The sequence below is a fragment of the Equus asinus genome, chromosome 26 (genome assembly GCF_041296235.1).
Source record: "Equus asinus isolate D_3611 breed Donkey chromosome 26, EquAss-T2T_v2, whole genome shotgun sequence".
Lineage (NCBI taxonomy): Eukaryota > Metazoa > Chordata > Mammalia > Perissodactyla > Equidae > Equus > Equus asinus.
This window is the reverse complement of record NC_091815.1, coordinates 42,389,743-42,417,432: the sequence shown is the minus strand read 5'-3', so window position 1 is coordinate 42,417,432 and position 27,690 is coordinate 42,389,743. Positions and strand designations below refer to the sequence as shown.

At 44.7% G+C, this 27,690-nt stretch overlaps 1 protein-coding gene across 11 annotated transcripts in view; it reads right to left on the bottom strand.

The window, feature by feature from the left end:
- Positions 1-16,178, bottom strand: part of ZNF544 (zinc finger protein 544) — a 31,069-nt gene extending 14,891 nt beyond the window's left edge. For 6 of the 11 annotated variants that reach the window (XM_044760164.2, XM_070499321.1, XM_044760165.2 and 3 more), the window contains exons 1-2: positions 6,302-6,441; positions 5,952-6,050 (exon numbers count right to left, since the gene is read on the bottom strand). The gene's annotated coding sequence lies outside the window, so the exon portion shown is untranslated. Of the gene's footprint in view, positions 1-5,951; positions 6,051-6,301 lie in introns of all 11 variants that reach the window. The other 5 variants (XM_070499319.1, XM_070499320.1, XM_070499324.1 and 2 more) reach the window with 4 other exon arrangements.
- Between the last annotated feature and the right edge of the window lie 11,512 nt (positions 16,179-27,690).

The following is a 27,690-nucleotide window of genomic DNA, read 5'->3' as shown; positions in this document are numbered from 1 at the left end:
GATGTCAATTCTCCCCAAATTCATCTATAGGTTCAACCAATCCTATCACAATCCTCGCAAGGTTTTTGTAGACACGCACAAATTTACTCTAAAATTTATATGGAAAGAGAAGGGCCCTAGAATACCTAAAACAAATTTGAAACAGAAGAATAAACTGGGACAAGTTACTCTTCCTGACATTAAGGCTCACTACAGAACCGCAGTAATCAACAGTGCGGAATAAGCAGAGGAATGAACACCTAGATCAATGAAACAGAATAGGGAACCCAGAAACAGACCCAGAAACATATGCCCAGTTTATTATTATTTTTTTAAGGTATAAAAGAATCCAATGGAGGACTGAAAAGCATCCAAGAAACGGTGCCAACAATTGGATATGCATAGGCAAAAAAACGAACCTCAACTTATCTCACATCTTACACAAAAATCAACTCAAAACGGATCACAGACATATATAAAACATAAAACATTTAGAAAAAAATAGGAGAAAATCTTCAGGACCTACAATGAGGCAAAGAGTTCTTTGACTTGACATCAAAAGCATAACACACGATAAACTGGACATCAAAATTTTAAAAAATGTTTGTTGCCTGAAAGCCCATGTGGACAGAATGAAAAACACAGATTATACATTAGGAGAATATTTGCAAACCACATATCTGACAAAGGACTCATAGCTAGAACACACAACGAACTCTGAAAACTCAACATTAAATAAACAAAAAAAATCCAATTAGAAAATGGATGAAAGACATGAAACAAACATTTCACCAAAGATAAACAGATGGCAAATAAGCACATGAAAAGATGCTCAACATAGTAAGTCATTACAGAAATGCAAATACAAGCCACAATGAGATATCACTACACATCCATTAGAATGGCTAAAATTTTTTAAAAAGTGACAATACCGTATTGGAGAGGATGTGGAGAAATTGGATAACCCATAGATTGCTGGTGGGAATGTAAAATGGTGCGGCCACCTGTGCTATGGAAAATAGTTTGGCAGTTTTTTAAAACGAAAAATGGACTTACCATATAACCCAACAGATGTACTTGGGGCATTTATCTCAGAGAAATGAAAACTTATGTCCACACAAAAACTTGTACACGAAAGTTCATAGCAGCTCTATTTGTAATAAGCTAAAGTGAAAACCACCAAAGTGTCCTTCAATGGGTGAACAGTTAAACCGTGATACCTCCATACCATGAAATACTACTCAGCTACAAAAAAGAACAAAGTAATGATACATGCAACAATGTGGATGACCCTTGACGGAATTATGCTGAGTGAAAAAAGTAAAGCTCAAAAGGTTACATACTGTATCACTGCATTTTTATAATATTCTTAAAATAATAAAAATATAGAGATGGAGAACAGATTAGTAGTTGCCACAAGTTAGAGACTAGGGGGAAGGAGTGGGTATCCATATAAGCATGTAGCAGGGAGCCTTGTGATGGAACAGTTCTGTATCTTGACTGCGGAGCTGGTTACATGAAGCAACACATGATAAAACTGCATAGACCTATACAGATGCACGTACACACACCAATGAGTGCATGTAAAACTGGTGATATCTGCAAAAGCTCTTTGGAGGGTACCGATATCAACGTCCTGGTTTTCATATTGTATATAGTTATGAGAGAGGTGGACACTGAGGGAGGTTGGGTGAAAGGTGCACAGGATCTCCCTGTACATCTTTTTTTTTTTTTACAACTTCCTATGAATCTATAATTATTTCAAAACAAAAAGTTTTTAAAAAGTTAGGTATGATTTCATTAGTAAAACATTCTCAAAAACACAAAACCATAGGGATGAAGAACATACCAGTGGTTGCCAAAGGATAGGATGGGGTACAGATCGGGTGTGAATACAAAGAGGTAGCAAGAGGAAGTTCTCTTGTGGTGACAGAAAAGAAGGCGCTACAGCCAGAGTCCTGGACTCAGGGGACTGCAGGGTGATGGAGAGAAATGGGCAGATTCATTCTCCACCTTGGAGGCAGAATGGCTTGTGCAACAGATGTTGGGGATAGGGGTCACCAATGACATCTCTCGTTCTGGATGGAAGAACTACAAAAAGGTTGTACCTTTTGTGGAAACAGAAAAGGGGGAGGAGAATCAAGACAGGTTAAGACTGGACACAGTTTCCAAGTGGAGATGTTACACAGGCAGTTAGATCTGCCAGCCTGAGAAGAAACTGGGCACCAGCAACATAAAGATATTTAAATATCTTGTAATTTAAATAATTTAATTTCTTGTAAGCCTGCCTGCTTGGAGACAAGAAATTCAACCCTCTTTAACATCTATGTTTTGCCCTCCTCACAATCCTCAATTTCTACTGAAACAGTTCAGAAGATTAATTTGACACTGTATTAGTTTCCTAGTGCTCCTGTAACATATTACCATAAACTTCCTGGCTCAAAACAACACAAAGTTATTATTTTACGGTCACCGGGTTAAAATCAAGGTGTCAGCAGGACCGCACTCCTTGGGGCCCTGGAGGAGCCTACATTCATTGGTTGTAGCCCACAGTCAGCAATCCCATGTTTCTGTCCTCATATCCCATACTCTGACTCTGACCGTCCTGCCTCCCTCTTATCAGGACCTTTGTGATGACATTGGTTCCGCCCAGATAATCCAGGATAATCTCCCCACCTCAGGATCCTTAACTTAATCACATCTGCAAAGACCCTTTTGCTATGTAACCTAATATATCTACAGGTTTCGAGGATTAGGATGGGGAAATATTTGGGGCCATTATTCTGCCTACCAAAAACATTATGTTTTTCTATTCTTAAAGAGAGCTTGGTTTCCTTTAAAAACCCTTTCCTGAAACCTACATAACAGTTATAACCAATTAACAACGACAGTTTAGATTTAAAAAAAAAGATTTAAAAGTTTTTATTTCTTTATCAAACACCATCACAGTCATAATGGATATAATGTTTAAAAAGCAAAAACGTATTCATGATATAAAAAACAAAGATGCAAGATGAAAAGTCAGAATATTCTGTCCCATTTTCAAAACAGAATGCTGTGATTTATTGTGTATCCTTCCAGAAATGTCGTGTCTAAAGCTTGTGTTTTATACTTTATAATATAAAATATGTGCTTCATCTGCACACAGGCACATACACAAATGTAATCAACGTGTACTAACTGGAAGCTTTTTTCACTTACGGTTCCTGGACTCCACTCCATATCCATACAAACACATCAGTTGTATTCCTTTATAAAGCTATCTGATCATCCACTCTACACAGGGACCATAAGTTATTCTGATGGACATTTAAGTTTGTCCTGTTTTTTGGCTATTATAAGCAATGGGCAACAAATCTCTTTGCACATATATTTTACACACTTGTGGATTTCTGAAACAGAAATGCCAAGAGGTAGAACTGCAAGGCCAAGAGCATGGCTGCATTTAAAAATTTCAGTAAATGTTGCAGAAGCTCCGGCAAATGGCTGTTGCATTCACACTACTATGACTCCCACCAACAATGTGTGAGAGAGGTCGATTCCCTCTGCTCTGAGATCAGAACACCAAAACCTGTTAAAAAAAATAATTAACTCCCCTAAATTTAATGTGTAAATTCAATAAAAAGGCCACCAGAATTATTTTTTGAACTTGACAAAATTAGACTCAAGCTTCTTTATTAAAATAAAGACATGAGAAAGAAGAGGAGCAAGTGATAGACATGAACAGGTAATTCACAATAAAATAAATGGCATGGCTGATCCATGTAAAAAGCTGCTCTCTGAGGGGCTGGCCCCGTGGCCGAGTGGTTAAGTTCGCGCGCTCCGCTGCAGGCGGCCCAGTGTTTCGTTAGTTCGAATCCTGGGCGCGGACATGGCACTGCCCATCAGACCACGCTGAGGCAGCGTCCCACATGCCACAACTAGAAGGACCCACAACGAAGAATGTGCAACTATGTACCGGGGGGCTTTGGGGAGAAAAAGGAAAAAATAAAAAAAATCTTTAAAAAAAAAAAAAAGCTGCTCTCTGAGTCAAAGACATGTGAATTAAAACACCACGGGGCCTCTGACCCTAGCCTCCTCCCCTGCCTCACTCTCCTTGCATTTCACCCCTCAGAATCCACCAACCACTCAGGCTGTACTTCTTGTAAGCCAGGTGCTGTGCCCAGTACTTGCCTGAATTCATGCATCTGATCCTCCCCGCAACCCCACAAGGAAGATTAACAGTACTGTCCTCATTTTGTAGACGAGGACACCAAGGCAGAAAGAGCTTGAGTAAACCCTAATCAAGGCCTTATGGCTAGGGAGTAGGAAGCCAGGAACTCTGCACCCATGGCCCTAAGCACCCTGCCATCCTAGCTCTCAGCCTCCTGCTCTGGTACACCCCTGCCCAGTCCACTGCCCCTGCCTTCTCTCTTAGCATCCTCCATCCAGGGCTCAGCAGTCAGCCTCTCTCACTTGGGTGCTGTGCACAATCTGCCCCACGCCACTGGCTGCCCTCTCAGCCTGCCCCTGCTGGCTTCTGAGTCCTGTGTGGTATAAGACTGCGATACCGACATCCACTCCATCTCCATCCCCCTTACAGCAACAAGTCCATGCTCGAACTCCCTCTTCCAGCCCCTCTCACCATTATCCTCTCTGTGCAGACAAACCTGCCTCCTAATTCACTCCAAGGGATGACCCTAGACAACTCCACTTTCCTGGCACACAAACTCCTCTAGGCCTGCACCCTCCCTAGTGGGTCCTCTCAACTTCTCAGGGGAGAGGTTTTCCTTCTGCTCAAAGTAATTCCTGCATCCCAGCGCCCCGCTCTTACCCCTAGGCTGCTGCTCCTCAACAGCTGAGCCCTTGGCAGAGGGGCCAACACGCCCAGTCTCGTCCTCTCCCTGCCCTCTCACTCAGGAACACACACACACACACACAAATGTACACCACACATAAGAAAGCTGCCCAAGACTCTACATGAAGCCATCGTGTCCTGACACTCCTGCCCATCCTTGGGCAGTCTCCCACTGTCTGTGTCCACCTCCACCCTCTGTTCTCTCCTTCCTTGTCCAGAGGCATCCAAGGGTGAGGGCTGGGAGCACCCATTCTGCTGCCAGCCTGCCTGGTCTCAAAGTCCCAGCTCCACCAGTTGCCACTGTAGGACCCTGAACAGCCCTCCTTCACCTCTCTGGGCCTCAGTTTCCTCATCTATAGACTTCTGGGAGAATAGCAGGCCCTGCCTCATGGTGCTGCTGTGAGGACTAAATGAGTACTATTTATAGACCTTAACATCGTGCTGACACACAGCAGTGGCAGAGCAGATTTAGTCCTATCACTATACCTGCACACAAAAGTCCCCTTCGTTCGTCATGCTGCACCCAGAAGGGGACTAGTCTGGCTGCAAGGCTGGGGAAGAGGGTGCTTCTTCTCCTTCCTTCTCCGGTTTCCTCTTTCCCTGTTAGTGGGGTGGGGTTTCAGGGACCGCCCCATGCTCCGTCTCTAGTCCAGACCTGCCTGCCTCCAGGGCTCCCTGTCCCTGCCATTCCTTCCTGCACATCCAGCCACACACTCCAGAATCCTAAACTCAACACCGCTAGAGAGACCAGGAATTCCTTCTCTCTCTCTCTCGCCCTGTGACCTCCATCTTGGCTCCTCGCTAGAAGTGGAAACTCAGAGTCCTCAGCTCTTTCCACTCCCCCTTGCACTGAGTTACTTCCACAGCCAGATGCTTCTACTGCATGAGGCTCCTTGAAACCCAGGCTCGAGCCCTCACGGACAGGGAAGCTTCCAGACCAGAGCCCCTGCTCTCCTCACCCCAGTCCCGCTCGCCTCTCCAGCGCCTAACTTGGGGCGCCAGCGAACACAAGCAACGTAGGCCCCGACACCCCGGGGTTCATGGATGCCGTCTGCCCCGCCTGAACGGCTCCTAGTTCTCTGATCGCTTGGGAAACATACGTTTTCTCTCCAAACTGAGTTCAGAGTTCACGTACCAGTGGAAGACAACGTGTCCACGTCCCGGGGCAGCCGCACGGAGGCTGTCGCCTACCCTCCCGCACAGAGAGCCTCCCACGGCGGGCGGCGTGAGCGCACTGAGGGGGAAACGAGACGTGAGGCGCGGCTGCCGGACGAGCCCCATCCCCTACGCCCGCCCGAGGTCCCCGCCACCAGCTGGGCGCTGAGGGGACGCCGCGGTCGGAGCGTCCACCAGCCCAGCCCAGCCCAGGCCCCGTCCTGCAGCAAGGCAGCCTCGGACCAGATCAGACCCCGTCGGGCTCCGCTGCAGACGGGGCCCTGACCGGACCCGCTCCCGCCCCGTTCACGCCGCCGGAGGGACTTGAACCTGACAGGCCGCTGCCCAGGCCCGCTCCATCCCAGGGCGCGGCCCAGGTCCCTTCAGCCCGCCCTGGCCCAGTCCTCCATCCCGCCGCACCGCGCCAACATCTAAGTCTCCGTCCCGGGCCCCGAACGCAAGGCTCACCTATTAGCGCGGGGCAATGGCGGCGCTTCCGGTGGGCGGCGGAAGTGCGCGCGTTCGGCACAACGAACTACAAGTCCCAGAAGACCGCGGGCCGGCGGCGGTTTCTCCCGCCAGCGGCGTCGAGGGTCGAGTGTCTTGCTGCCGCCGCCAGCCCGAGGCCGGGTGTCACGAGACGGCGGCTCGCGTGCTGGTCTCGAGCGTCGCTCCTTCGGCTCTTCTCCTGGGTGCGCCTCTCCCCGTGGCCCCAGGTCTCCTCGTTTGGGGCTGAGGCCGCGACGCCAGAGCGGACGCCTGCGGCCGACGTCGAGCGCGGGGTTCGCGTCCGGGCGGCGCTGCGCCTCCGGCGTCTCCGCCTCGTGGTCCTCCGACGCCTGCCCGCGGAGGAGGGTGCGGCGCGCGGGGGGCGGCGGGAGTGAGCGCTCCGAGCCCGGCGTCGTCCTGGGTCTCGGCCGCCGCGGAGAGGGAGGTCTGGTGGCGCCCGAGAGAGCGTGAGAGACGGAGGCCGGGCGGCTGGAAGCGAGGCTCCCCGGTGGCGGCCGAGGGTGCGCCGTTGGCTCTCTCCGGCCTGCCCTCCGTGCGACAGCGGCAGGCACAGGCCAGCCGGCGGGCCGGGCGGGGCCGCAGGGTGTGGGCCGCAGAGTCGCCTTGCGTCTGCTCGGCCGTCGCTTGCGGGCTCAGTGTCGCCGCCTGGGCTCGGGGGCGGAGACCCGCCGCCGCTGCCCGCCCGGCTGTTCGCGGAGGGCTCCCGCGGAGCCGCCCTGGCCGCGCTCGCACCTCGGGCCCCAGCGTCGCCTTCCGTGCCTGTGGCCGGCCTGCCTGGCGCGGACGCCCCCGGGGCGGGCGCTCCGCACCTGCTGACGCGGTTTTAGTCCTCCCGGAGTCTGCAGTCCGACTTGGAAGGGAGAGGCTCAGGGAGCGGCGTTGACTCAGGCGAGGGCATTGTGGCCAAGGAGGGATGGCGCGTCTGCGGTTTTCCTCTCTCCAAAGTGGACGCGGGACGCTAGTGTGCCCTTTTGTTGGCTCTGGACGGCGTCGTCTGCGTGGGGTGTCGAACAGTACGCGGTGCCGGCACCGCGGGGCGAAGTCGGCGCTGAGAACGGCAGAGCTGAAAGGTGGAAAGGACCAGGGTCAGTGTTGGGATCCTCCTTGAGTCGCTGAATCCGCTCTGGAACTTTTCCTTCGGAGGTAATAAACGACGCTTTGTGTTCTTGTCATAGAAAATTTCAAACGTACCAAGAGTAAAGAGAATGGAATGGTGAAACGTCATGCTTTCCCCATGCATTATCCAGCTTTATTTACTGTTAGCGCTCTGCCTTTAGACTTATCTTATCCCCACCTGCTCCCAGCTACCACTGGATTATTTTAAAGTAAATCCCGCATACGTCATTTCACCCGTAAATACCTAAGAGTGGCTCCCTAAAAGATGATGATTTTTTTTCCAGAATAGGGAAATCCGTAGAGAAGGTAAATTAGTGGTTGCCTAGGTCTGGGGGGAGTTTGAGGGGAAATGTGAGTGACTGCTAAATGGATATCAGTTTCTTTTGGGGGTGATGAAAATGTTGTAAAATTGATTGTAGTCATGGTTCTAAAACTAAGTACATTAAAAACTATTGAAATGTGCACGTTAAGTGCATGAATTATATATGAATTGTATCTCAATAAAGCTATTTAAAAATCAGTACATAAGGTTACCAACACCTACTGAGATAAAAAATATATAATGGGGGAAAAAGATATTTTTTTCTCTACCAGTTTTTGTTTAACCATTTGCAGACTTAACAGTATGTTTTTCTCCAAAAAATTCATTTAAATGGCAGACTAGAAACATTTTAACGATCTGTCGGAAAACCCATTTCATGTTTAAGGTACCAGCAACTATGGTGTTATTTACTATTTGAGTTTAGGGATGGTAATTTTTTTATTCCACTCACTATTTCTCTGTTCTTAAGATCTTCAGATTTGTTGAATATTTCCCTGGAGACTGAACAGTCTCAGCATTAATATATGACAATGCACAGGTTTGTGCTTCATCTTGCCCTTTGCATTTTCAAAGAACTTGGAGTCATCCAGCATTACCAAGGATTGTCTCTCTGTTACAGCTGCCACCCACAGTCCTGAAGTCATCTCACAGTTTGTGATCAGTAATGATTGGTGCAGAGTGCATATGTCAACATGGAGGTACCAATGTCTGGCGACAGCCATCGCAGTCTTCCCTGTCTCTTGGAAAAAATGTTGTGTTTTCGGAGATTGAATATCGAGAGGAAGAAAATGGTTCCTAGTTTTTGGTGACAGACCTTGATCTGGGAGGTAGAGTGCTGGTCATGGGAAGATGTGGTTTCTAGTCTTGACTCTGCTGTGTTATTTTGGGCAAGTGCTGGTCTTGGGCATTGGATTCCTCTTCATCAATGAAATCATGTTGACCTCTTCCAACTTTAAGGGCCATTCATATATCTTTACCATGTTAATTCTTTTAATTGAGAAATTGATTGGCTACAAGTTAATTGGACATTAGTTCTGAGTTTGATAATCTCATTATGTAGCTGATTTTGATAGCCAAAGAAAGATTTTTAAATACATAACTACAAAATCATTAACACACCTAAAAATATTAATAATTCCTTAATATCAAATATCCAGTGTTTACTCCAAATTGTGTCAATTTTTTTACATTGTTTATTCAAATTAGGATCTGAACAAGGTTTACATCTTGCATTTGGTTAATGTATGTGTCAATTTTTTTACATTTTGTTTATTCAAATTAGGATCTGAACAAGGTTCACACCTTGTATTTGGTTAATGTATGCTTAAGTCTTATAATTTATGGATTTCTCCCATAAGGGCTTTTTACTTTTATTGCCTTTTATTTGTTGAAACCAGGTAAATTTTCCCATAGGATTTACCATATTCTGGATTTTGGTGATGGTACCCTTATTGTGTCATTTCTCTGTCCCTTGTTTTTCTTGTAAACTGGTAGTTGGATCTAGAGGCTTAATTAGGTTCAAGTTTGCACGTTTGTTTGACAATCCTTCATAGGTGTTGAAGGTGTTTCCTCTTGCATCACATCAGAAGGCACATGTCTGGTGCCCTTCTGTGATGTTTATTTTGATCATTGAAGAGCTGACAGCCTGATCCACCTGTTACAAAGTTCTTCAACATTTTTCACAGAATGGTTTTAGCAAACGTTGATGATCATTGCCTACACCCATTATTTCATTAGGAATTGCAAAATGGTGGTTTTCTTTTTTTTTAATAAATTACTTTTTTTCTTAAATATTGGCACCTGAGCTAACATCTGTTGCCAATCTTTTTTTTTTTTCTTTCTCCCCAAAGCCCCCCAGTACATAGTTGTGAGTGTCTCTGGTTGTGCTATGTGGGACGCCACCTCAGCATGACCTGATGAGCAGTGCCACATCTGTGCCCAGGATCCAAACCGGCGAAACCCTGGGCCACTGAAGCGGAGCGTGTGAACTTAACCACTCGGCCATGGGGCCAGCCCCATGGTTTTCTAATTATACCATTATTTCTGCATCTATTTGCTGGAATTCGTCCATAAGGAAAAACTTTCCTTTACCAACCTTTTGGTTACCTTGAGGTATGGTTTGTTCAGAAAAGCTAGGATAAATGCTTTATTCTTTCCCTTTGCTTTGAGAAGACTGAGATGTGCTAGCATCCTCCAAAAGTAGCCAGAGTATGTTTTATATACATAGATTTTTAACATATTCTGTGTGTTTTGATCTATTGCAGTGAATAATTTTTTTTTTTAGATTGGCACCTGGGCTAACAACTGTTGCCAATTTTTTTTTTTTTTCCTGCTTTATCTCCTCAAACCCCCCCTGTACATAGTTGTATATCTTAGTTGCAGGTCCTTCTAGTTGTGGGCTGTGGGACACCGCCTCAACGTGGCCTGACAAGCGGTGCCATGTCCGCGCCCAGGATCCGAACCCTGGGCCGCCGCAGCTGAGCATGCGAACTTAACCACTCGGCCACAGAGCCAGCCCCTGCAGTGAAGAATTTGATGCTCCACTTGTCCAAATGTTGGCCAGGAGCAGCTCCTTCAAGCTGGCTCCTGTATCCTTTTGACAGGACCTCAGAAGCCTTTGATGGCTTCTTTGCTTTCCAGTCTAAGAAGATGTTGCAAGGCTCAGATTTACATAATCTGTAAATTTCCTACCCCAACTCTAAAATTGGCCATTTCTCTGAGGAACCTGGCTCTTTTTAGTGGGAAATGTGTTTCAGAGACCACGCTCTGGGCACTAGGAGTACTCATTACTACTAGGGTAGTTATTATAAACCTCTACAGTAGACAAAGTTGGGATTTTTTTTTTTAAGAGATAAAACATTTTTGGATTTGTCCTGATATTTTTAATTCAAATTTAGGATGACAGGGCTTTGATTTTTTATTTTATGCTTTGATTTTTTTATCTGTGTGGTAAGCTTTTCATTGAATACTTTCAATTTTTAGAGATCACTAAAAAATAATCTAATTTATAATTATGCAAAAACATTTTCATGGTTCCAAAGTGAAAACTACAAAAACAAGTGTACATTCAGAGAAGCCTAGCCTCAGTGCCTGCTCCTCCCTCTGTTCCTGCCCTCTCCCATTGGTAACCATTTATATAAATTTTGGATTATCCTTTCATTTTAAAAATATATATAAATAAGTACATTCTGCATGTGTATCCCTCCCCTTTCCTTAGATAAGGGGTCCCATACCACCCAGTGCTGTGATATACCTTGTGGGTTCCACCTAACCATTTGGCTGGAGAAGAGTCCCCGGCAGCTGGCCAGGGCACCATTGTATGGCAGGACTGCAGTTCCTTCCACCCGTCTCCTATTGATGACGTGTAAGCCGTGTGTAGCTTTTTGCTATTACAGATAGTGCTGCAAGAGATACTCCTGTGCCTACGTCCTTTTGTATTTTCTCCAGTGCATGTTTGGAATGGATCCCTAGAAGGTGGGTCAAAGGTAAACGTATATGTACTTTTGCCCAGTACCTCTCCTTTGAGGTTGTACCTTTTTGCATCTCACCAACAATGTGTGAGAGGGTGTGTTCCCCACAGTCTCATCCACTGGCTTGGCATCAAACTTTTGAATCTTTGCCAATCTGATAAGTAAGAAATGGTGTTTCAGTGTACCTCTAATTTGCATTTCTCTAATTATGAGTGAGGGTTTCTCTAATTGTATCTTTTAATATGTTTCAGAGCCATTCCGTTTCTTGTTCTGTGAACTGATCATATTTTGCCCATTTTTCTGTAGGGTTGTTAGTCTTTTAGTCTGGCTTTAGAAGTTCTTTATTTGGGCCACCCTGGTGGCGTAGTGGTTAAGCTCATATGCTCCACTTTGGTGGCCCGGGGTTCGAGGGTTCAGATCCCAGGTGCGGACCTACACCACTCATCAAGCCATGCTGTGGCGGTGTCCCACGCTGGGTGTGTTCCCAGCTCTAGGCACAAAATAGAGGAAGATTGGCAACAGGTGTTAGCTCAGGTCCAGTTTTCCTCACCAAAATAAATAAAGTCTGAGCCCCCTCCACATGCAAAAAAGAAGTTCTTTATTTATTAGCAATATTAACCTGTAATTTAAATTGCAAATTGCAGTTTTTTGCAGTTTGTAATCTTTTTATATTGCTAATGGTATCGTGGGTTTTTTTTTTCCCCATACAAAAGTTTATTATTATTTTTTGCAAGAAAAGATTTGCTCTGAGCTAAGATCTGTTGTCAATCTTCCTCTTTTTTTTTTTCGTCCCCAAAGCCCCAGTGCATGATTGTATATCCTAGTTGTAAGTCTTTGTAGTTCTTCTGTGTGAGACACCACCACAGCATGCCAACTGACAGATGGGTGGTGTGGTTCCAAGACCAGGTAATGAGCCTGGGCTGCTGAAGCTGTGAGAACAACGAACTTTAACCACTAGGCCATCAAGTCTGGCTCACAAAAGTTTATTTTTACATCATTAACTTTATTAATATTTTTCTTTATTGCTTCTGGATTTTGATTCATGGATAAGCAGTATTCTCAAGTTATGGGGGAATTCACCCATGTTTCCTCTAGTACTTGTATAGCTTTATATTTTACATTTAAATCTTTGATCCACTTGGAATGCATCCTAGTGTAGGGTGTGAGGAATAACTTCCATCTTACCTTTTGCCATGTGCTTCCACAGTTACACTAAGTAGTCTAGGTAAATAGACTACCTTTTCCTGTTTTGAGGTGCCTCTTTTATCATACACTAAATTTCCACATGCAGTTGAATCTATTTCTAGATCCTCTTTTCTGTTGGATTCGTCTGTCTATTCATGTGCCAATACTACAATTTTTCAAAGATAAAGGCTTTGTAATATGTTTTACTGTGCAGTAGAGCTAGCCCTCCCTCATTGCCATTTCCCAGGGTGTGCCTGACTCTTGCTTGTTTATTATTTAGCCCTTATAAATTATGGAGGGTTGGAAGAGGAGCTAGTAATAATAGTAATATCAGTAGTAATAAAGAGCTTACTGACTGCCAGCCCAGTAAAGCACGAGTGTGTATTAAGTCAGCACTCCTCTCAGCAACCCTATAAGATGGACACTATATTAACTTCCCCACGGAACAGATAGGAAAACTGAGGCACAGGGGGGTTAAGTAACTGGCCCAAATTGGCACAGCTGGTAAGTGGAGGAGCCCAGATTTGAACCGAGACCATCTTGCTCCAGAGCTTGGGTTTTTCCCACTATCTGCCAGTTTTAGACCAGACTGACTTGGAAATTCTGGATTCCCTCAACTCCTAGTTCTCAGCCATGTCTCCTCTTCTACTGGACCCTCAATTTCCCCAGCGCTGCCAGGAGGAGGCCTCAAGTGGAGCCCTCAAAGTTGGGGTGTACAGGCTGAGCATTGGTGCTGCTGGCAAGAACCACTCACCTCACTCAGATGAGGTGAGATTGCAGGCAGAAGCAGCCCAGAGCACCGCCACCCCCGGGACGGGAGGGAACACTGCTGACCACTTCTCTGACCCGGCTGGGCTTTCCAGGTTTGGGTGCGTTCCCAGCTCTAGGCATAAAACATCATCCTGTGTGACACTCCCCGGCTGGGTAGCCCCTCACACAGCTCCCGGGAATGCCACTCCCATGCAGGGCACTGCTCATGCGGCCTTTTTCTTCCTGTTTTGTGGGGTTTTAGTTTCTCAAACCTGCTTTTCTTTCTCTTGGTGTTATGAATGGAATTCCTGCCTTTGGTTCTTCCCAATGCAGGTGGAAAAACCCTAGTGAGGGGCCCGCCTGGTGGCGCAGCAGTTAAGTGCGCACGTTCTGCTTCTCAGAGGCCTGGGGGTTCTCCAGTTCGGATCCCGGGTGCGGACATGGCGCCGCTTGGCATGCCATGCTGTGGTAGGCATCCCACATATAAAGTAGAGGAAGATGGGCACGATGTTAGCTCAGGGTTAGTCTTCCCCAGCAAAAAGTGGAGGACTGGCAGTAGTTAGCTCGGGGCTAATCGTCCTCAAAAGAAAAAAAAAAGAAAACCCCCAGTGAGACGAGAGCAGGAATATTCCCTCTGCCATCGGGGCTGCAGAAGGACTCTGTGCTGCATCAGGGAGTCACCTTGCAGAGGCGAGGAGACTTGCTAGCCACCTGGACTTGAGATGTTGCCATGCCCTGTGTGAATAAACGTTACCTCTAAGGACAGTCTCTAATTCTGATTGATTGTCTCCTCACCAGTGTGGCCCTGATGATACACTTCTGTTAATATCTTTGCTTCCTGTGAGAATGTGAACCTTACCCCAGCCCTGTCCTCCTGAAATATAGCAGCAGTGGAAGAAATCTCTCCCTCTTGTGTTCCTGGAAACGTCTTACTGCAGAGAACCACCACCATTCCCCGCTTGAGTTAGAGAAGACTCACAGATAACCTCTTGTATATCTAGGATCAGCCAGAGACTTTCCCTTTGTTTGTCTCATACGTGATTAGCTGAACTGTTTGTCCCCATGATCAGTTGAAACAAAATGCTTGTCACCTTGACGTGACCAAATTTAGTTAACCTTCCATCCTCCTGACAGGACCCTGAGTTTTAACATACCGTCAGCCTGGGCCAGCATCAGAATGCAGAACAGCCCCTCCCTAACACTCCTCCCGAAAATCAGCTAAAAAACCCCAAAACATTTCTTGAGCAACTGTCCAATGCCTGTTCTTTCTAGTATCTCTATAAAAGCAAAACCTTTTTCTGCCCAACATTTGAGACCCAGATGTTAGAGCCAGAGTCTCCTCTCTGTTACAGGAGTCTTTCCCAATAACGTGTCTCCTTCAGTCTGGATTTCTTTTCACTTGATGCCTGCAAGGTCCTGGGAGAGCTTCTTTGTTAAGCCCCAGATGAGGGTTGTTGCCACATCTTGTCTCTCCCCCTGTGCCTGGAGTGGAATTACAGGCTTCTGCTAGATTTCATATTTACACAAAGAGTTTGAGAGTCCATGTCTCATTTAAATTAACACCTAAAATGTACCTTGGAGTGTGCACAGTGAACCAGCTCTGAGGTTGACATTTGTTGCTGAGGGTGTGATTTCTGCAAATAACAGGATCCTATCAGCTTAGGATAGGTCCTTTCTGGATCTACTAACCGATGCCACGCAGGACGGTAAATGCCTTCTCATATCTTCCAAATAGGTCTACTTGGTTGTCCTTGGTAGCGAGTGACAGAAACTGACTGTGACCCATTTGAGCAGAACAGCTGGAAGCGGTTCAGGCCAGGATGAGCTGGAGAAGGAGGCATGGAAAGGGACTGGAATCAAGGGAAGTGGTGGCAGAGACCTCCTAGCCAGATGCCTTCCTTGGCCTTGCTGTCGCAGACATGCGTCCAAACTCTGGATCTGGTATTTCTGGAACTTTCTGTAGTAGGCAGAATGATGCTCTCCTCAAAGATATCCTGGGGCTGGCCTGGTGTTATAGTGGTTAAGTTTGTGCACTCCACTTTGGCGGCCTGGGATTTGCACGTTCAGATTCTGGGTGCAGACTTAGCATCACTCATCAAGCCATGCTGTCGCAGCATCCCACATAAAATAGAGGAAGATTTGCACAGATGTTAGCTCAGTGACAATCTTCCACACACAAAAAAAGAAAAAAGATATCCATGTCCTAACCCCTGGAACTTGTGAAAATGTTACCTTATGTGGCAAAAGGGACTTGGCAGATGTGATCAAACTGAGGATCTTAAGATGGGGAGATTATCCTGGTGAGCCCAGTATAGTCACAGGGCACCTTATTAGTGAAAGGAGGCAGGAGAATGAGAGGGAAAGGCCAATGGGACAATGTAACCACCCCCTAGCTCTTTAGGTTAGGGGAAAGTTGATAAAGTGAGTGGGGGTTGGTATAAACCATCCCACAACAGACCACCTGCTATGGACTGAATGCTTGTGTCCCCCCAAAATTCATATGTGAAAACCCTACCCCCCAGTATGGCGATAGTATTAGGACATTAAGGCTCTGGGAGTTAATCAGAATTAGATGAGGTCAGCGGCTGGCCCAGTGGCATACTGGTTAAGTTTGCTCATTTTGCTTTGGTGGCTCAGGGTTCATGGGTTCAGATCCCGAGTGTGACCTAACACACCGCTCATCAAGCCATGCTGTGGTGGTGTCCCACATATGAAACAGAGGAAGACTGCCACAGATGTTAGGGCTAATCTTCCTCACCAAAAGAAAAAAAAAAAAAAAGAATTGGATGAGGTCATGAGGGTGGAGCCCTCATGAATGGAATTAGTTCCCTTATAAGAGTCACTGGAGAGCTTGCTTTTCTCCCTCCTTCCACCAGATGAGGAAACAAACCTGCAGCCCAGAAGAGAGCTCTCACCAGAACCTGACCACGCTGTCACTCCGATCTCAGACTTCCAGCATCCAGAACTGTGTGAAATAAATTTCTGTTGTTTATAAGCCGCTCAGTCTGTGGTATTTTGTTGTAGGAGCCCACACAGACTAAGACATCACCCATCCTTTTGCTGCAAGTATATCCTAGGATCTGAAGCCTTCTGATCCTCACCTTGGGCTTAGATGCTCCTGTATCATCAAATCCTGGAGAGAATCCTACACCAGTTCCCTCCCCTGCCTCACCTACCTGCCATCTCTGACAAGTCGCAGCAGCCACTTGGTTAAGCAGAAGGTGTAACTTGGAGCTGGAATGGAGAGAAGGGATCTGGGTTCCACAGGTGTTCCTGAAATGTGGCAGTTCTTCCTTCCTGGATGCTGAGATAAGGCTGGGCTGTGAATAGTCTCCATAGAAAACAGCCCTACACCTGGGAGGTGGGATCAGATATTAATTAAGGCAGCAAAAGGGGAGAAACTTCTGGTCAGTTATGGAGAAGACAGGGTCGTTTGTTTTTGATAGAACGTGGATCTGCACAACTGAAAACATCCAGAAAGTGCCTGACTCACACTCAGCCTCACTAAAGATTTTTCCATACAAATATTTATATGCCAAGATTAAAAAAACATATATATGGTCTGTTTTGAGAAGTCTCTCAGTCAGGCATTTGCTGAGGCCATATACCCTAGAATTTCCAAGTGTGTAAAGAAAAAAACCTCATGCAGCACCCCAGGGAGAAGGCATTGACACGCAACACCCAACATTCCACACACCCTCGCATAAAGCACAAAGGGTCAGTGAAACCCAGATTAAGATCTCCTGATTTAGGGAAAGCAGAAAGTACTGACCACCAGGGAAGATACAGCCCAGCTCATGGAAGGGACCCCACTCTCCTTTCCTGTCAGACGCTCAGGTGAGATAGACTCACCGGATAGGCAATGGGTTGAAATGACTCCTCCCCACTTTGAGGCTCCCTGCATCACTGGATATATGGCACTATCATATACACTGTTTTGAGCACACATACCTTCTGTACCACCCAGACACTTACACCTGTGATGGGATTGTCCAATGGGTAGAAATGATAGAAAGTGTGGCTGTCTCACACTTTTCCAGGAATGCTTCCCGGAAGCCAGGTTGGACTTCTTAATTCTTTGTCCCTCATCTTCCTGAAATCCTCAGACAAAGGAGGTAAGTAGGCTTCTATTTTCCTTTTGAACTGTTTTTATTTGTTGTCAAATAATTATCACAGGAATGTTTGGTTAAATTTTTTTTTTAAGATTTTATTTTTTCCTTTTTCTCCCCAAACCCCCCCGGTACGTAGTTGTATATTCTTCCTTGTGGGTCCTTCTAGTTGTGGCATGTGGGACACTGCCTCAGCGTGGTTTGATGTCCGCGCCCAGGATTCGAACCAACAAAACACTGGGCTACCTACAGCAGAGCGCGCGAACTTAACCACTCGGCCACGGGGCCAGCCCCTGGTTAAGTATTTTTAAATGGGAAAATCACATCAACTGTTTATTCTACTTCTGTTCTTGTGCATGTGCGAACATTTTAATATAACAGCACAATCATGTATATCATGTACTTTTCACTTCACATCATAATTATATCTTATAGAATCTGCATAAAACAGATTAGAAACTACACTAGTAGCCCCAAATTGGAAAATGTCTAAATAAACAAGAACATTAATATTACATTTCCATCTACTATTTCAATGTCTGTATCAATAATGCAGTCATCTGAGGAACAATTTCCCCACATCAGTGTTTAATTAATTTTCTTGTCCTTGTAATGGTTCTTTCTCAGATTTAGGCCTCAGTGCTATTAAGAACATTGTCTAGTTGATCAACTTTTGTAGGATTGTCATAAGGGCAAAGGTTGACCATATGGCATTACATTAAAAAATGTTATTTAACACTTTTCTTCAAGAGTGAGTTCTCTGATGCCCAGCAAGGGTAAAGCACTGCCTGTAAGGCCTTCCTGCACTGATTGTGTGCAGAGGGTTTCCTTCCACTATGAATTCTCTGGTGTTCCATAAGGTCTGAAGGCTTTTTCACATTCATTACATTTGTGTGGTTTTTCATCCGTATGAATTTTTGGATTCACAATAAAATAAGGGCTCCATCTAAAAGATTTCCCACATTGACTAAACTTGCAGGGATTCTCTCCAGTGTGAGTTCTCTGATGCCTAATGAGTAAAGGACTTCAGTTGAAAGGCCTTCTACACTCAGGATACTCATGCAGTTTCTCTGCAGTATGACTTCTCTGCTGAGTAACAAAGTGAGAACACCAGCTGAAGCACTTTGCACACTGGTTACACTCATAAGGCTTCTCTTCAGTGTGAGTTCTTTGAAGGGAAATACAATCAGAGCTCGGAAAGAAAGATTTCCTACACTGGCTACAGTCGTAAGGCTTCTCTTCACTATGCTTTCTTTCATACACGTTAAAATCAAGGATGTGGCTGAAAGATTTTCCACATCAATTACAACAGAATGGTTTTTCTTCAGTGTGAGTTTTCAGATGCCTATTGGTTGAGACCTCCTGCTGGAAGCTCTCCCACATTCATGACATTCCTGGGGTCTCTCCCCAGTATGAGTTATATAACGTCTAACATGGGTGCCCCAGCTAAAAGACTTCCCATGTGGATTACATACAGTTTTTCTTGAATATGAGTTCTTTAGAGTGTTGGTTAAATTTTATTAACAAATTTTCTGAAATTAAAGCATTCTTGCATTCTCAAAATAAACCGTTTGGTCATAGTGTCATTCTTTTGATACATTGTTGGATTTGTTTAAATATTTTATTCTCAACTTATATATTCATATTCATAGATGAGGCTCGGTGAAAAGTTTCTTTTTTATACCATTTTATCAGATATGGGTATTATGTTAACTTCATTTAATACTTTGTGAAGCTGTCCATTTTCTTTTGACGTGGAATTGTTTAACAATTTGGCATCATTTATTCCTTAAATGTTAGATTCAAAGCCAGCCATCAAGCCTCCTGGGCTTTGTGCCCATGTCTCTTCCATGGTAATTGTTCTATTCGAGTTTTCTGCTGCTTCTTGGGTCAGTTTTGTTCATTTATATCAGGAAAATTTCCAGAGAGTTTTGTGTAATAGTCTTATAAATCTTTTAATCTTTTCTGAACCTGTGGTTATCTTCTTTCTCTTTCGTATCATAATACTTTTGTTCTCTCCTGAATCAGGCTTGGGGGGCAGTTATCTATTATCTTTACCTTTTCAAAGAACCAGCGTTTAGACTCATTCTTTCCTTTCCCTTTCTTCTCCATTTCATTAATTTTGGCTTTAATCTTAATTAACTTTAATAAACTTCTATTTTATTTTTGGTTTATTGTGCTGTTTTTCCAATTCTTTAAAACAAAAAATTCTTCATTTTTAATAATTTCACTTTAATAATACAATTGAGGCTATAATTTTTTACTCTATTATACAGCTTAGCTGTGCCCCATTTATTTTGATGGGTTGTGTTTTCCCTCTCTTTTTTAAAGGGAGTTAATAATCTGATTTTATTTTCTTTTTGGTTCAAGGATTAGTTTGGAGGCTGTTTCTTAATGCCTGGGTAATTAAGATATTTTTGGTGATCTTTTTATTATTTACTTATACTCTTATTAATTTATGACCAGATAATGTGGCCTATAAAAATCTATACTTTAGGGGCTGGCCCAGTGGCGCAACAGTTAAGTTTGCACGTTCTGCTTTGGCGGCCTGGGGTTCACCAGTTTGGATCCCAGGTGGGGACATGGCACCACTTGGCACGCCATGCTGTGCTAGGCGTCCCACGTATAAAGTAGAGGAAGGTGGGCATGGAAGTTAGCTCAGGGCCGTTCTTCCTCAGCAAAAAGAGGAGGATCGGCAGCAGTTAACACAGGGCTGATCTTCCTCAAAAAAAAAAAAGAAAAAAATCTATACTTTAATATTTGTTAACTTTTTTTGTAGTTAAGCACACATATTCTTGAAACCTTAGGGTACAAAATCCTATGTACATTTGTTAAATTCACTTTGTTAAATTGTATTACTCTTTTGTTTGTTTGTTTGTTTTGGTGAGGAAGATTGGCCCTGAGCTAACATCTGTTGCTGATCTTCCTCTTTTTGTTTGAGGAAGATTGTCCCTGAGCTAACATTTGTACCAATCCTCCTCTATTTTGTATGTGGGACACCACCACAGCATGGCTTGATGAACAGTGTGTAGGTCTGTGCCTGGACTCCAAACTTGTGAACCCCAGGCCACCAAAGCAGAGTGCATGAACTTAAACACTGTGCCACTGGGCTGGCCCCTCAATTTTTTATTAAATTTATTTCATATATTAGATATATCAGATTCCTAAGGCAGTATATTAAATTTTCTCTCCTAATTGTTTTTTCTCTTCTTTTCTCTAATCAAGTTCTCCTTATATTTCAAAATTGATTTTTGGTATTTTTAAGTGCCATTTTCTGGTTACATATAGGTTTTCAATTGTCATATCTTTTATAGCACTTTGATCACACCAACATGTCTTTGTCCGGTTTAACCCTCTAATCTTTTTTTTTAATTGCAGTAACATTGGCTTATAACAGTATATTAATTTCAGGTGTACATCATTATACTTCAATTTCTGTGTAGGTTACATCATGTCCACCACCCAAAGACTTATTACCATCCATCACCACACACATGTGCCTAATCGCCCCTTTCACCCTCTTCCCTCCCCGCTTCCCCTCTGGTAACTACCAATCCAATCTCTGTTGCTATGTGTTTGTTTGTCATTGTTTTTATCTCCTACTTATGAGTGAGATCATCCGGTATTTGACTTTCACCCTCTGACTTATTTTGCTTAGCATAATACCCTCAAGGTCCATCCATGTTGTCACCAATGGCCACATTTCATTGTTTCTTATGGCTAATATTCCATTGTGTATCTATACCACATCTTCTTTATCCATTCATCCCTTGATGGGCACTTAGGGTGCTTCCAAGTCTTGGCTATTGTGAATAATGCTGTGATGAACATAGGAGTACATGTATCTTCACTAACCCTCCAACCTTAACTTCCATTTTTGCTGGATTCCACATTAGTATTGACACATCTTTTGTTTTGTTTCTCATGTCAGGTGCCACTTGTGTGGTGCTTTATTTCCAATCATTCTTTAACATTTTGGTTAAGAGTATCTCAAATTAGTAAACAACTCCATGGAGACAGAGGTAGACCAGTGGTTGCCTAGGGCTGCAGTAGGCCCCAGGGGGGATTGAGGTGAAACATGGGGTGATTAGAAATGGGTACAGGATTCCTTTTGAGGATGACAAAAATTTTCTAAAATTGTGGTGATGGCTGCACGACTCTCTGGATATACTAAAAACTGTTGAATTGTACACTTAAATGGATGAATCACATGGTATGTGACACATAACTCAATAAAGTTGTCATTAAAAAAAAGTATCTCAAATAGAAAGATGTAACTAGACTGTTTTTCACCTAATCAAGTTTTTAGTAAGGAATTTTCCTTTCACATTTAGTGCCACCCTATATAATTGATATTATTCCTATAGCTCTATGCTTATTATTCACTTCACTTCTTCCTTTTTCCCCCTTGTTTTTGCTCATACATTCCATTTTCTTTCCTCTGTTATTTTGAAGTCTTACTCTGCTTTCCCATTTCACTGCTGATGACTTCCCACTCTTACACTTCTAACAAGTATCATAACATATTACCTCATGAATATTAGATATTAAACAGGACAGCAATGTCACCATCCCACTACTTCTCTGTGTCCACCCCCACCATGGGGAAAGATAATACATTAGAATGTTTTCACCTCCTCTTCTGTAGTTGGACGTTTTGGCTACAAAAAGTAACAGAATGACCCAGCTAAAATGGCTTTAACAATAAGAGAGTCATTTCATATAACGAGAAGCAAGATGGTAGCAGGGTTGGGTTAGTGGCAAGTGAAGATACTGTGGACCCAGACACTTGCCATTTTTCTGTTCTTCCATCCTCCACAGGTTCACAAGATGACTGCAGCAGTTATCTTCACATGGAGAAGAGCCAAGGAAAAGAAGAATCTGGGCCAGCCTGGTGGCACAGTGGTTATGTGTGCACATTCCGTTTCCGCAGCCTGGGTTCACCAGTTCGGATCCCAGGTGCAGACACTGCACTGCTTGACAAGCCATGCTGTGGTAGGCATCCCACATATAAAGTAGAGGAAGATGGGCACGGATGTTAGCTCAGGGCCAGTCTTCCTCAGCAAAAAGAGGAGGATTGGCAGCAGATGTTAGCTCAGGGCTAATCTTCCTCAAAAAAAAAAAAAAAGAAGAAGAAGAATCTTGCCCAGCTCACATGCCCAATATCTGGCAAAGAGGGTGGAATTGCTGATTGGCTTATACAAATGCACACTCGGCCCCAGGGATTGAGATGCATGAGAAAATAAGCACCTGAAAGAACTGGGACTCCAAGAACAAAGAAGCAGTGGGGGGCTAGCAGTTGAGTACACAGTGTGTAGTGTAAACTGACTTTTAAAAGCAGAAAACATCAGCCCACATACCAAGAAGTGCTGAGGCAGGGGTCTCTGGGGCTTGGTGAGGCACCATGGACCCAGGTTCCTTCCATCTTCTGCTGTTGTCCTAGGCTGTGCCTCACATTTGGTCCCGGTGTGTTTTCACAATGGCTGCTACAGAGCCAGGGGTCACACCCAGAAACAACAATGTACAGGGGATGAAGAAATCATTGTGACTCTTAAACGGTGTGCCAACCTTTTGTGAGACCTCTGAGTGCACCTCCTCTCATGCCTCATCGCCACAACTGGACACTGGCCCACAACCATGTGGAAGTTGGGAGGAGAAGCATCAGGGCCAGCCTTCTTTCTGCTGTGTCCCTAGAATCTAGTTTGATTTCATGGTTCAGAAATTTGGCTTTCCAAACACTGAAGGAGCTAGAAACCCCAGTATTCTGGTTTAGGATCTGGGACAAAGTTTTCTTCTGGATTCGCCACAATCAGTTGTACACAACCATTTCTGATTTGCTGTCACATTTCCACTGGAACAAAATATATTCGGCTACCACAGGTATGACTAGTCAGGAACGTGTGAAATGAATGAGAAACCTCAACTATATTGGAGTGGGTAAGGCCTGCAGGGGGAGCTGTCAGGTCTTATCACGCATTGTCAATTACTCCAAACAGGGAGAAAGGTCCTCTTGAGTCTCTGGCAGGATGTAAAACTACTTTACCAGGAAGGAAGATTTCGCTCCACCCTGGCGATAGCCCAGCCAATGAGAAACGCCGCAGCTCGGCCAATGAGAAGCAGTCACCACCCTGAACTGTTACTTTACTCTAACAGACTTTCATTTAGGACGGCCTCTCCCCACTTCCTCTTTTTTTCTATAACTGCCTGCTTTCTTCCTTTGTTCTCTGGGTTTCCTTGTGGTTTCCCATAGCATGCACATCCCAAATTGCAGTTCTTTTGGCTGTTCCTGAATAAACTCATTTTGAAGGTCAAATAGTTGGCAAATTTGCTTTTTAAGTTGTCACACTGTGTAACAACGGTTTGGTCAATGATGGACTGAATATATGATGTAGGTCCCATAAGATTAGTATCATATAGCCTAGGTGTATAGTAGGCTATACCATCTAGGTTTGTACAGTGTAGGGGAGGAAGACATTTCCTCTTCCCAAATGTGGGTTCGTCTGGCTGGAGAACGAATTAAATTCACATGAGACAGAATAGCAAGAGAAAATTAAACAAAGCTTTATGAGGAACCATGGCCCGGGGCCTTTCTTCCCGAAGGAAGAAAGGGCACCGAAGAAGTGGGGTGCACATAGTGGTTATATACCCCCAAACAGGGTGTTTCACGTATGATTGAAATGTCCCTTTTACAATAGTCACGAGGCTGCTCTGTCAGCACAGCGCTTGATGGAAACGGCAGATAGGTCTGCTGTCTCAGTGACTGCCGTGGGCTGACAGGTGTGTTGCCTCGGCCTGGGGGGTCACAGATGAGCGCTGCAATCGGTTCCCAGCCTAAGGAAAGATGCTTAATCCTTAAAGAAATGCCAACGTTGGGAGGGGGAGGGAAGTCAGTTACAGGAGGTTACCAAAGAAGCACAATAAAATGCAGATTTTAAGTACTTGCCTTTGGTAGTGATTAAGAGTTTCTAGAGAGAAGGTCATCTCCTTTCTTCTTCCTGGTACAGAGAGGGAGGCACCTTTTACAGATAGAGATTTACCTTACAAATCTAAGTGTCCTAACAAAGGGCAAGTTCCATTCCTCAGAGCCTCCTGCCCTGTCCCAGTTTATCAAAAGCAATCAGCCTCAAATAATCCTGATGCCAAAGAGACATATCTTGGGGTGGCCAATTTCAGGTCCCTACAATAGGTACCCTCTGTGATGTTCAAACAGCAACATCATCTGATGATGCATTTCTCAGAATGTAATCTGCTGTTAAGCAACGCACACCTGTACTACTGGAATCCACATCTTCGCACAGAATTATCACTACCCACATCCAGGTCGAGATAGCAGTCTGCTTAACAAATTGCTTCTGTGCCTGCTGAGCCAGCTCCTAACCATCTCCTCCTCCCCAAATCCCATTCTCCCTTCCATCTCTGGGCCCCGTTCCTTTGCCCTTCTTCCACTTAAGTCCTATGATTCTAATTCTAGACCTAAACACACATCCCACAATTGTTTTAAGCGTCCCTTGAAGGATGGTTTCAAACTTGACATTGACCTCCAGTAGGTCTTGACATACCCAAATATCATGAATGATTTTGGAAGTGGTGGTTGGTTATTGTGAATGATAAGGATCTGGGAAAAGAATGAGACCATATACTATAGTGGATGCATCTCCTAAGTAACTGGTCATCCACCAGCTCATTCCCCATTCTGAAAAAGCCCCACTCTCATACACCAAAGTCCTGCTTCATTCTGACCCTTCTATACAGCCCGGAAGACTTGCTTTAATTGTTTATGTTTCATCTTGTACCTCTCATGATTTTCTATTGGCAATGTTTTTCCAACTATAATCTAAGCCCCTGGGGCTGGTGGATGGTTCTCAATGTGGCCATTGAATTCTCTTCCACAGGCCTTCAAGCACTACTTGTTGAGCAAATGATGAAATGCCTGTAGATCTCTCGGCTCTGTCACTCACAGTTCTGTCCCTTTGGACAAGTTACTCTGAGTTTTCCACTGCTCACCCACAAATCAAGAGGAATATTGCTGGCCTGGGAAGGTTACTGTGAGCACTAAGAAGACACTGAAATCAAGCAGGGGCTCTCATGTCATCCAGATGGTTGGCTTTCATTACATTCCAGCTCCAAGAACAACAGGCAGGGTGGTGGTTTCTGTGTTATGTGATCTGGGGATCTGAGGCAGCAGAAAGCCAGATCTTACTTCATGATCAGGACCCTTGTCTATTTTCTCCAGCCTTCAGTTGACTCAACATAATTCTAACCAGTTACTACACTCATCCATTTCTGCAAGCGCAGCTGCCTCTCCCCAGATGTTACATTTGCTCCCTTTTCTACCAGACAAAAGCCCTTGTCCCAAGCTCAGCAAAAACTTGAGCATCCTACTCAGCCAGATTGTTAATACTTTTCCTACCCAAACAATCCCCACATTTCTATGAGAACCGAGAACCATTCTACAAACCCCAAACCCCTAGTTCCCTTCGGGTTGCCAATCCTAGGCAGAGCGCCTACCATCTTCTTTCCCTTCCCTGGATCCAGTGCTTCCCAGCAGGATACACCATCCCTCCAGGCACAGTATCAGCATCCATTGGCAGCAACTTCCAAATCACACATACCCCCTACATTAGTCTGCTATTACAGCAGAGACAAATTACCACAAACTTAGCAGCTTGAACAATACTAATTTATTATTTTATCATTCTGGAGGTCAGAAGTCTATCAAAGGGCTACAATCAAGGTGTCACCAGGACTGCATTCTTTCTGAAGGCTCTAGGGAACGAATCCATTTCCTTGCCTTTTCTAGGCTTCTGGAGGGCTGGCACATTCCTTGGTTTATGGCCCTGCATCACTCCAGTCTCTGCTTTTGTCATCATCTCTCCTTCTCTTACTCAGACCTTCCTCTCTCTTCTAATGATGCTTGTGATAATATTGGGCCTACCAAGATAATCCAGGATAATCTCTGTTTTGAAATCCTAATGTAATCACATCTGCAAAGTCCCTTTGGCCAGGTGGGGCACCTTATTCACAGGCTCCAGGGATTAGCAGTGGACATCTTTGGGGGCCATTGTTCTGCCTCCCACAATCCCCCAGGAGACTTGGAAACACCCTGAGCCCTGATGGCAAATTCATGAGTGTAATGGTGTGTGCCAGTGGTATGACTTATGTGAGTGTGGAAAAAGATTGGTAACCACGAGCTCTGTATATTCAAATCTTGCATCATCTGATCCGATTTTAAGGAAAGTGGAGACTCTTCCATGAGTCTCTTTGGTCTTCTGAAGCAGTCAACTGGATTTCATATTCTGATATCAAATTAACCATAGCTTTAAATCTTTCCTAACTGAGCATTTACTACCTTCACATTTCCTTTAGTGAGAGTGGTGAGGAGAGGCTCAGGCCATGAGACAGTGGCCCTGCTGGCCCTCCTGATGGTGTCATCCACCATCCCCTTGATCACCCTCCACTCCATCATCCAGGTTCCTCACATAATCCTGACAGATGTCCATTCACATGCAGGGGGTTCGTGCAGCACCCTGCCCTCCCGCCTGTGACCATGCTCTGAGAGCTCTTCCTCCACCTGCCTCCACACCCGCTCCCCTTAGCCCTGCAGGACTACTTCCTGGGTCCACACAGCACCCATCCCACCAGCTCCTTCCCGGTTCCCTTTCCCTGGGACCCTCACTCCAAACACTTGTCAACCCCATCAGCATCTCCAGGATGCCGATCCAGCTGCTGTTTCACTGTCGTCCCTCAGCCGTTTAGATTCATGACCCATCACAATACTCCCTTGCCCTTCTCTCCTTCCATCATAATTTTGGGGGGCAAAATCCAAACCCAAATGTCCATCAGCTGATGGATAAACAAAATGTGGTCTATCCATACAGTGGACTATAAAAAGGAATGAAGTTCTGATGCGTGCTACAAAATGGATGAACCTTGAAGACATTATGCTCAGTGGAACAAGGAGATGCAGAAGGCCGTATGTTGCATGATTCCACTTGCATGAAATGCCCAGAATAGGCAAATCCACAGAGACAGAAAGTAGATTAGTGGTTCTAGAGGTGGGTGAAAGAGAAAATAGAGTAACTGTTCATGGGTATAGGATTTCTTTTGTGGGTGATAAAAATGTTCTGGAATTAGATAGTGGTGATGGTTGCAGAACCTTGTGAATACCCTAAAAATCATGAATTGCGTTCTTTAAAAATCAAGCGAATTGGGGCCGGCCCCATGGCCAAGTGGTTAAGTTTGCGTGCTCCGCTTGAG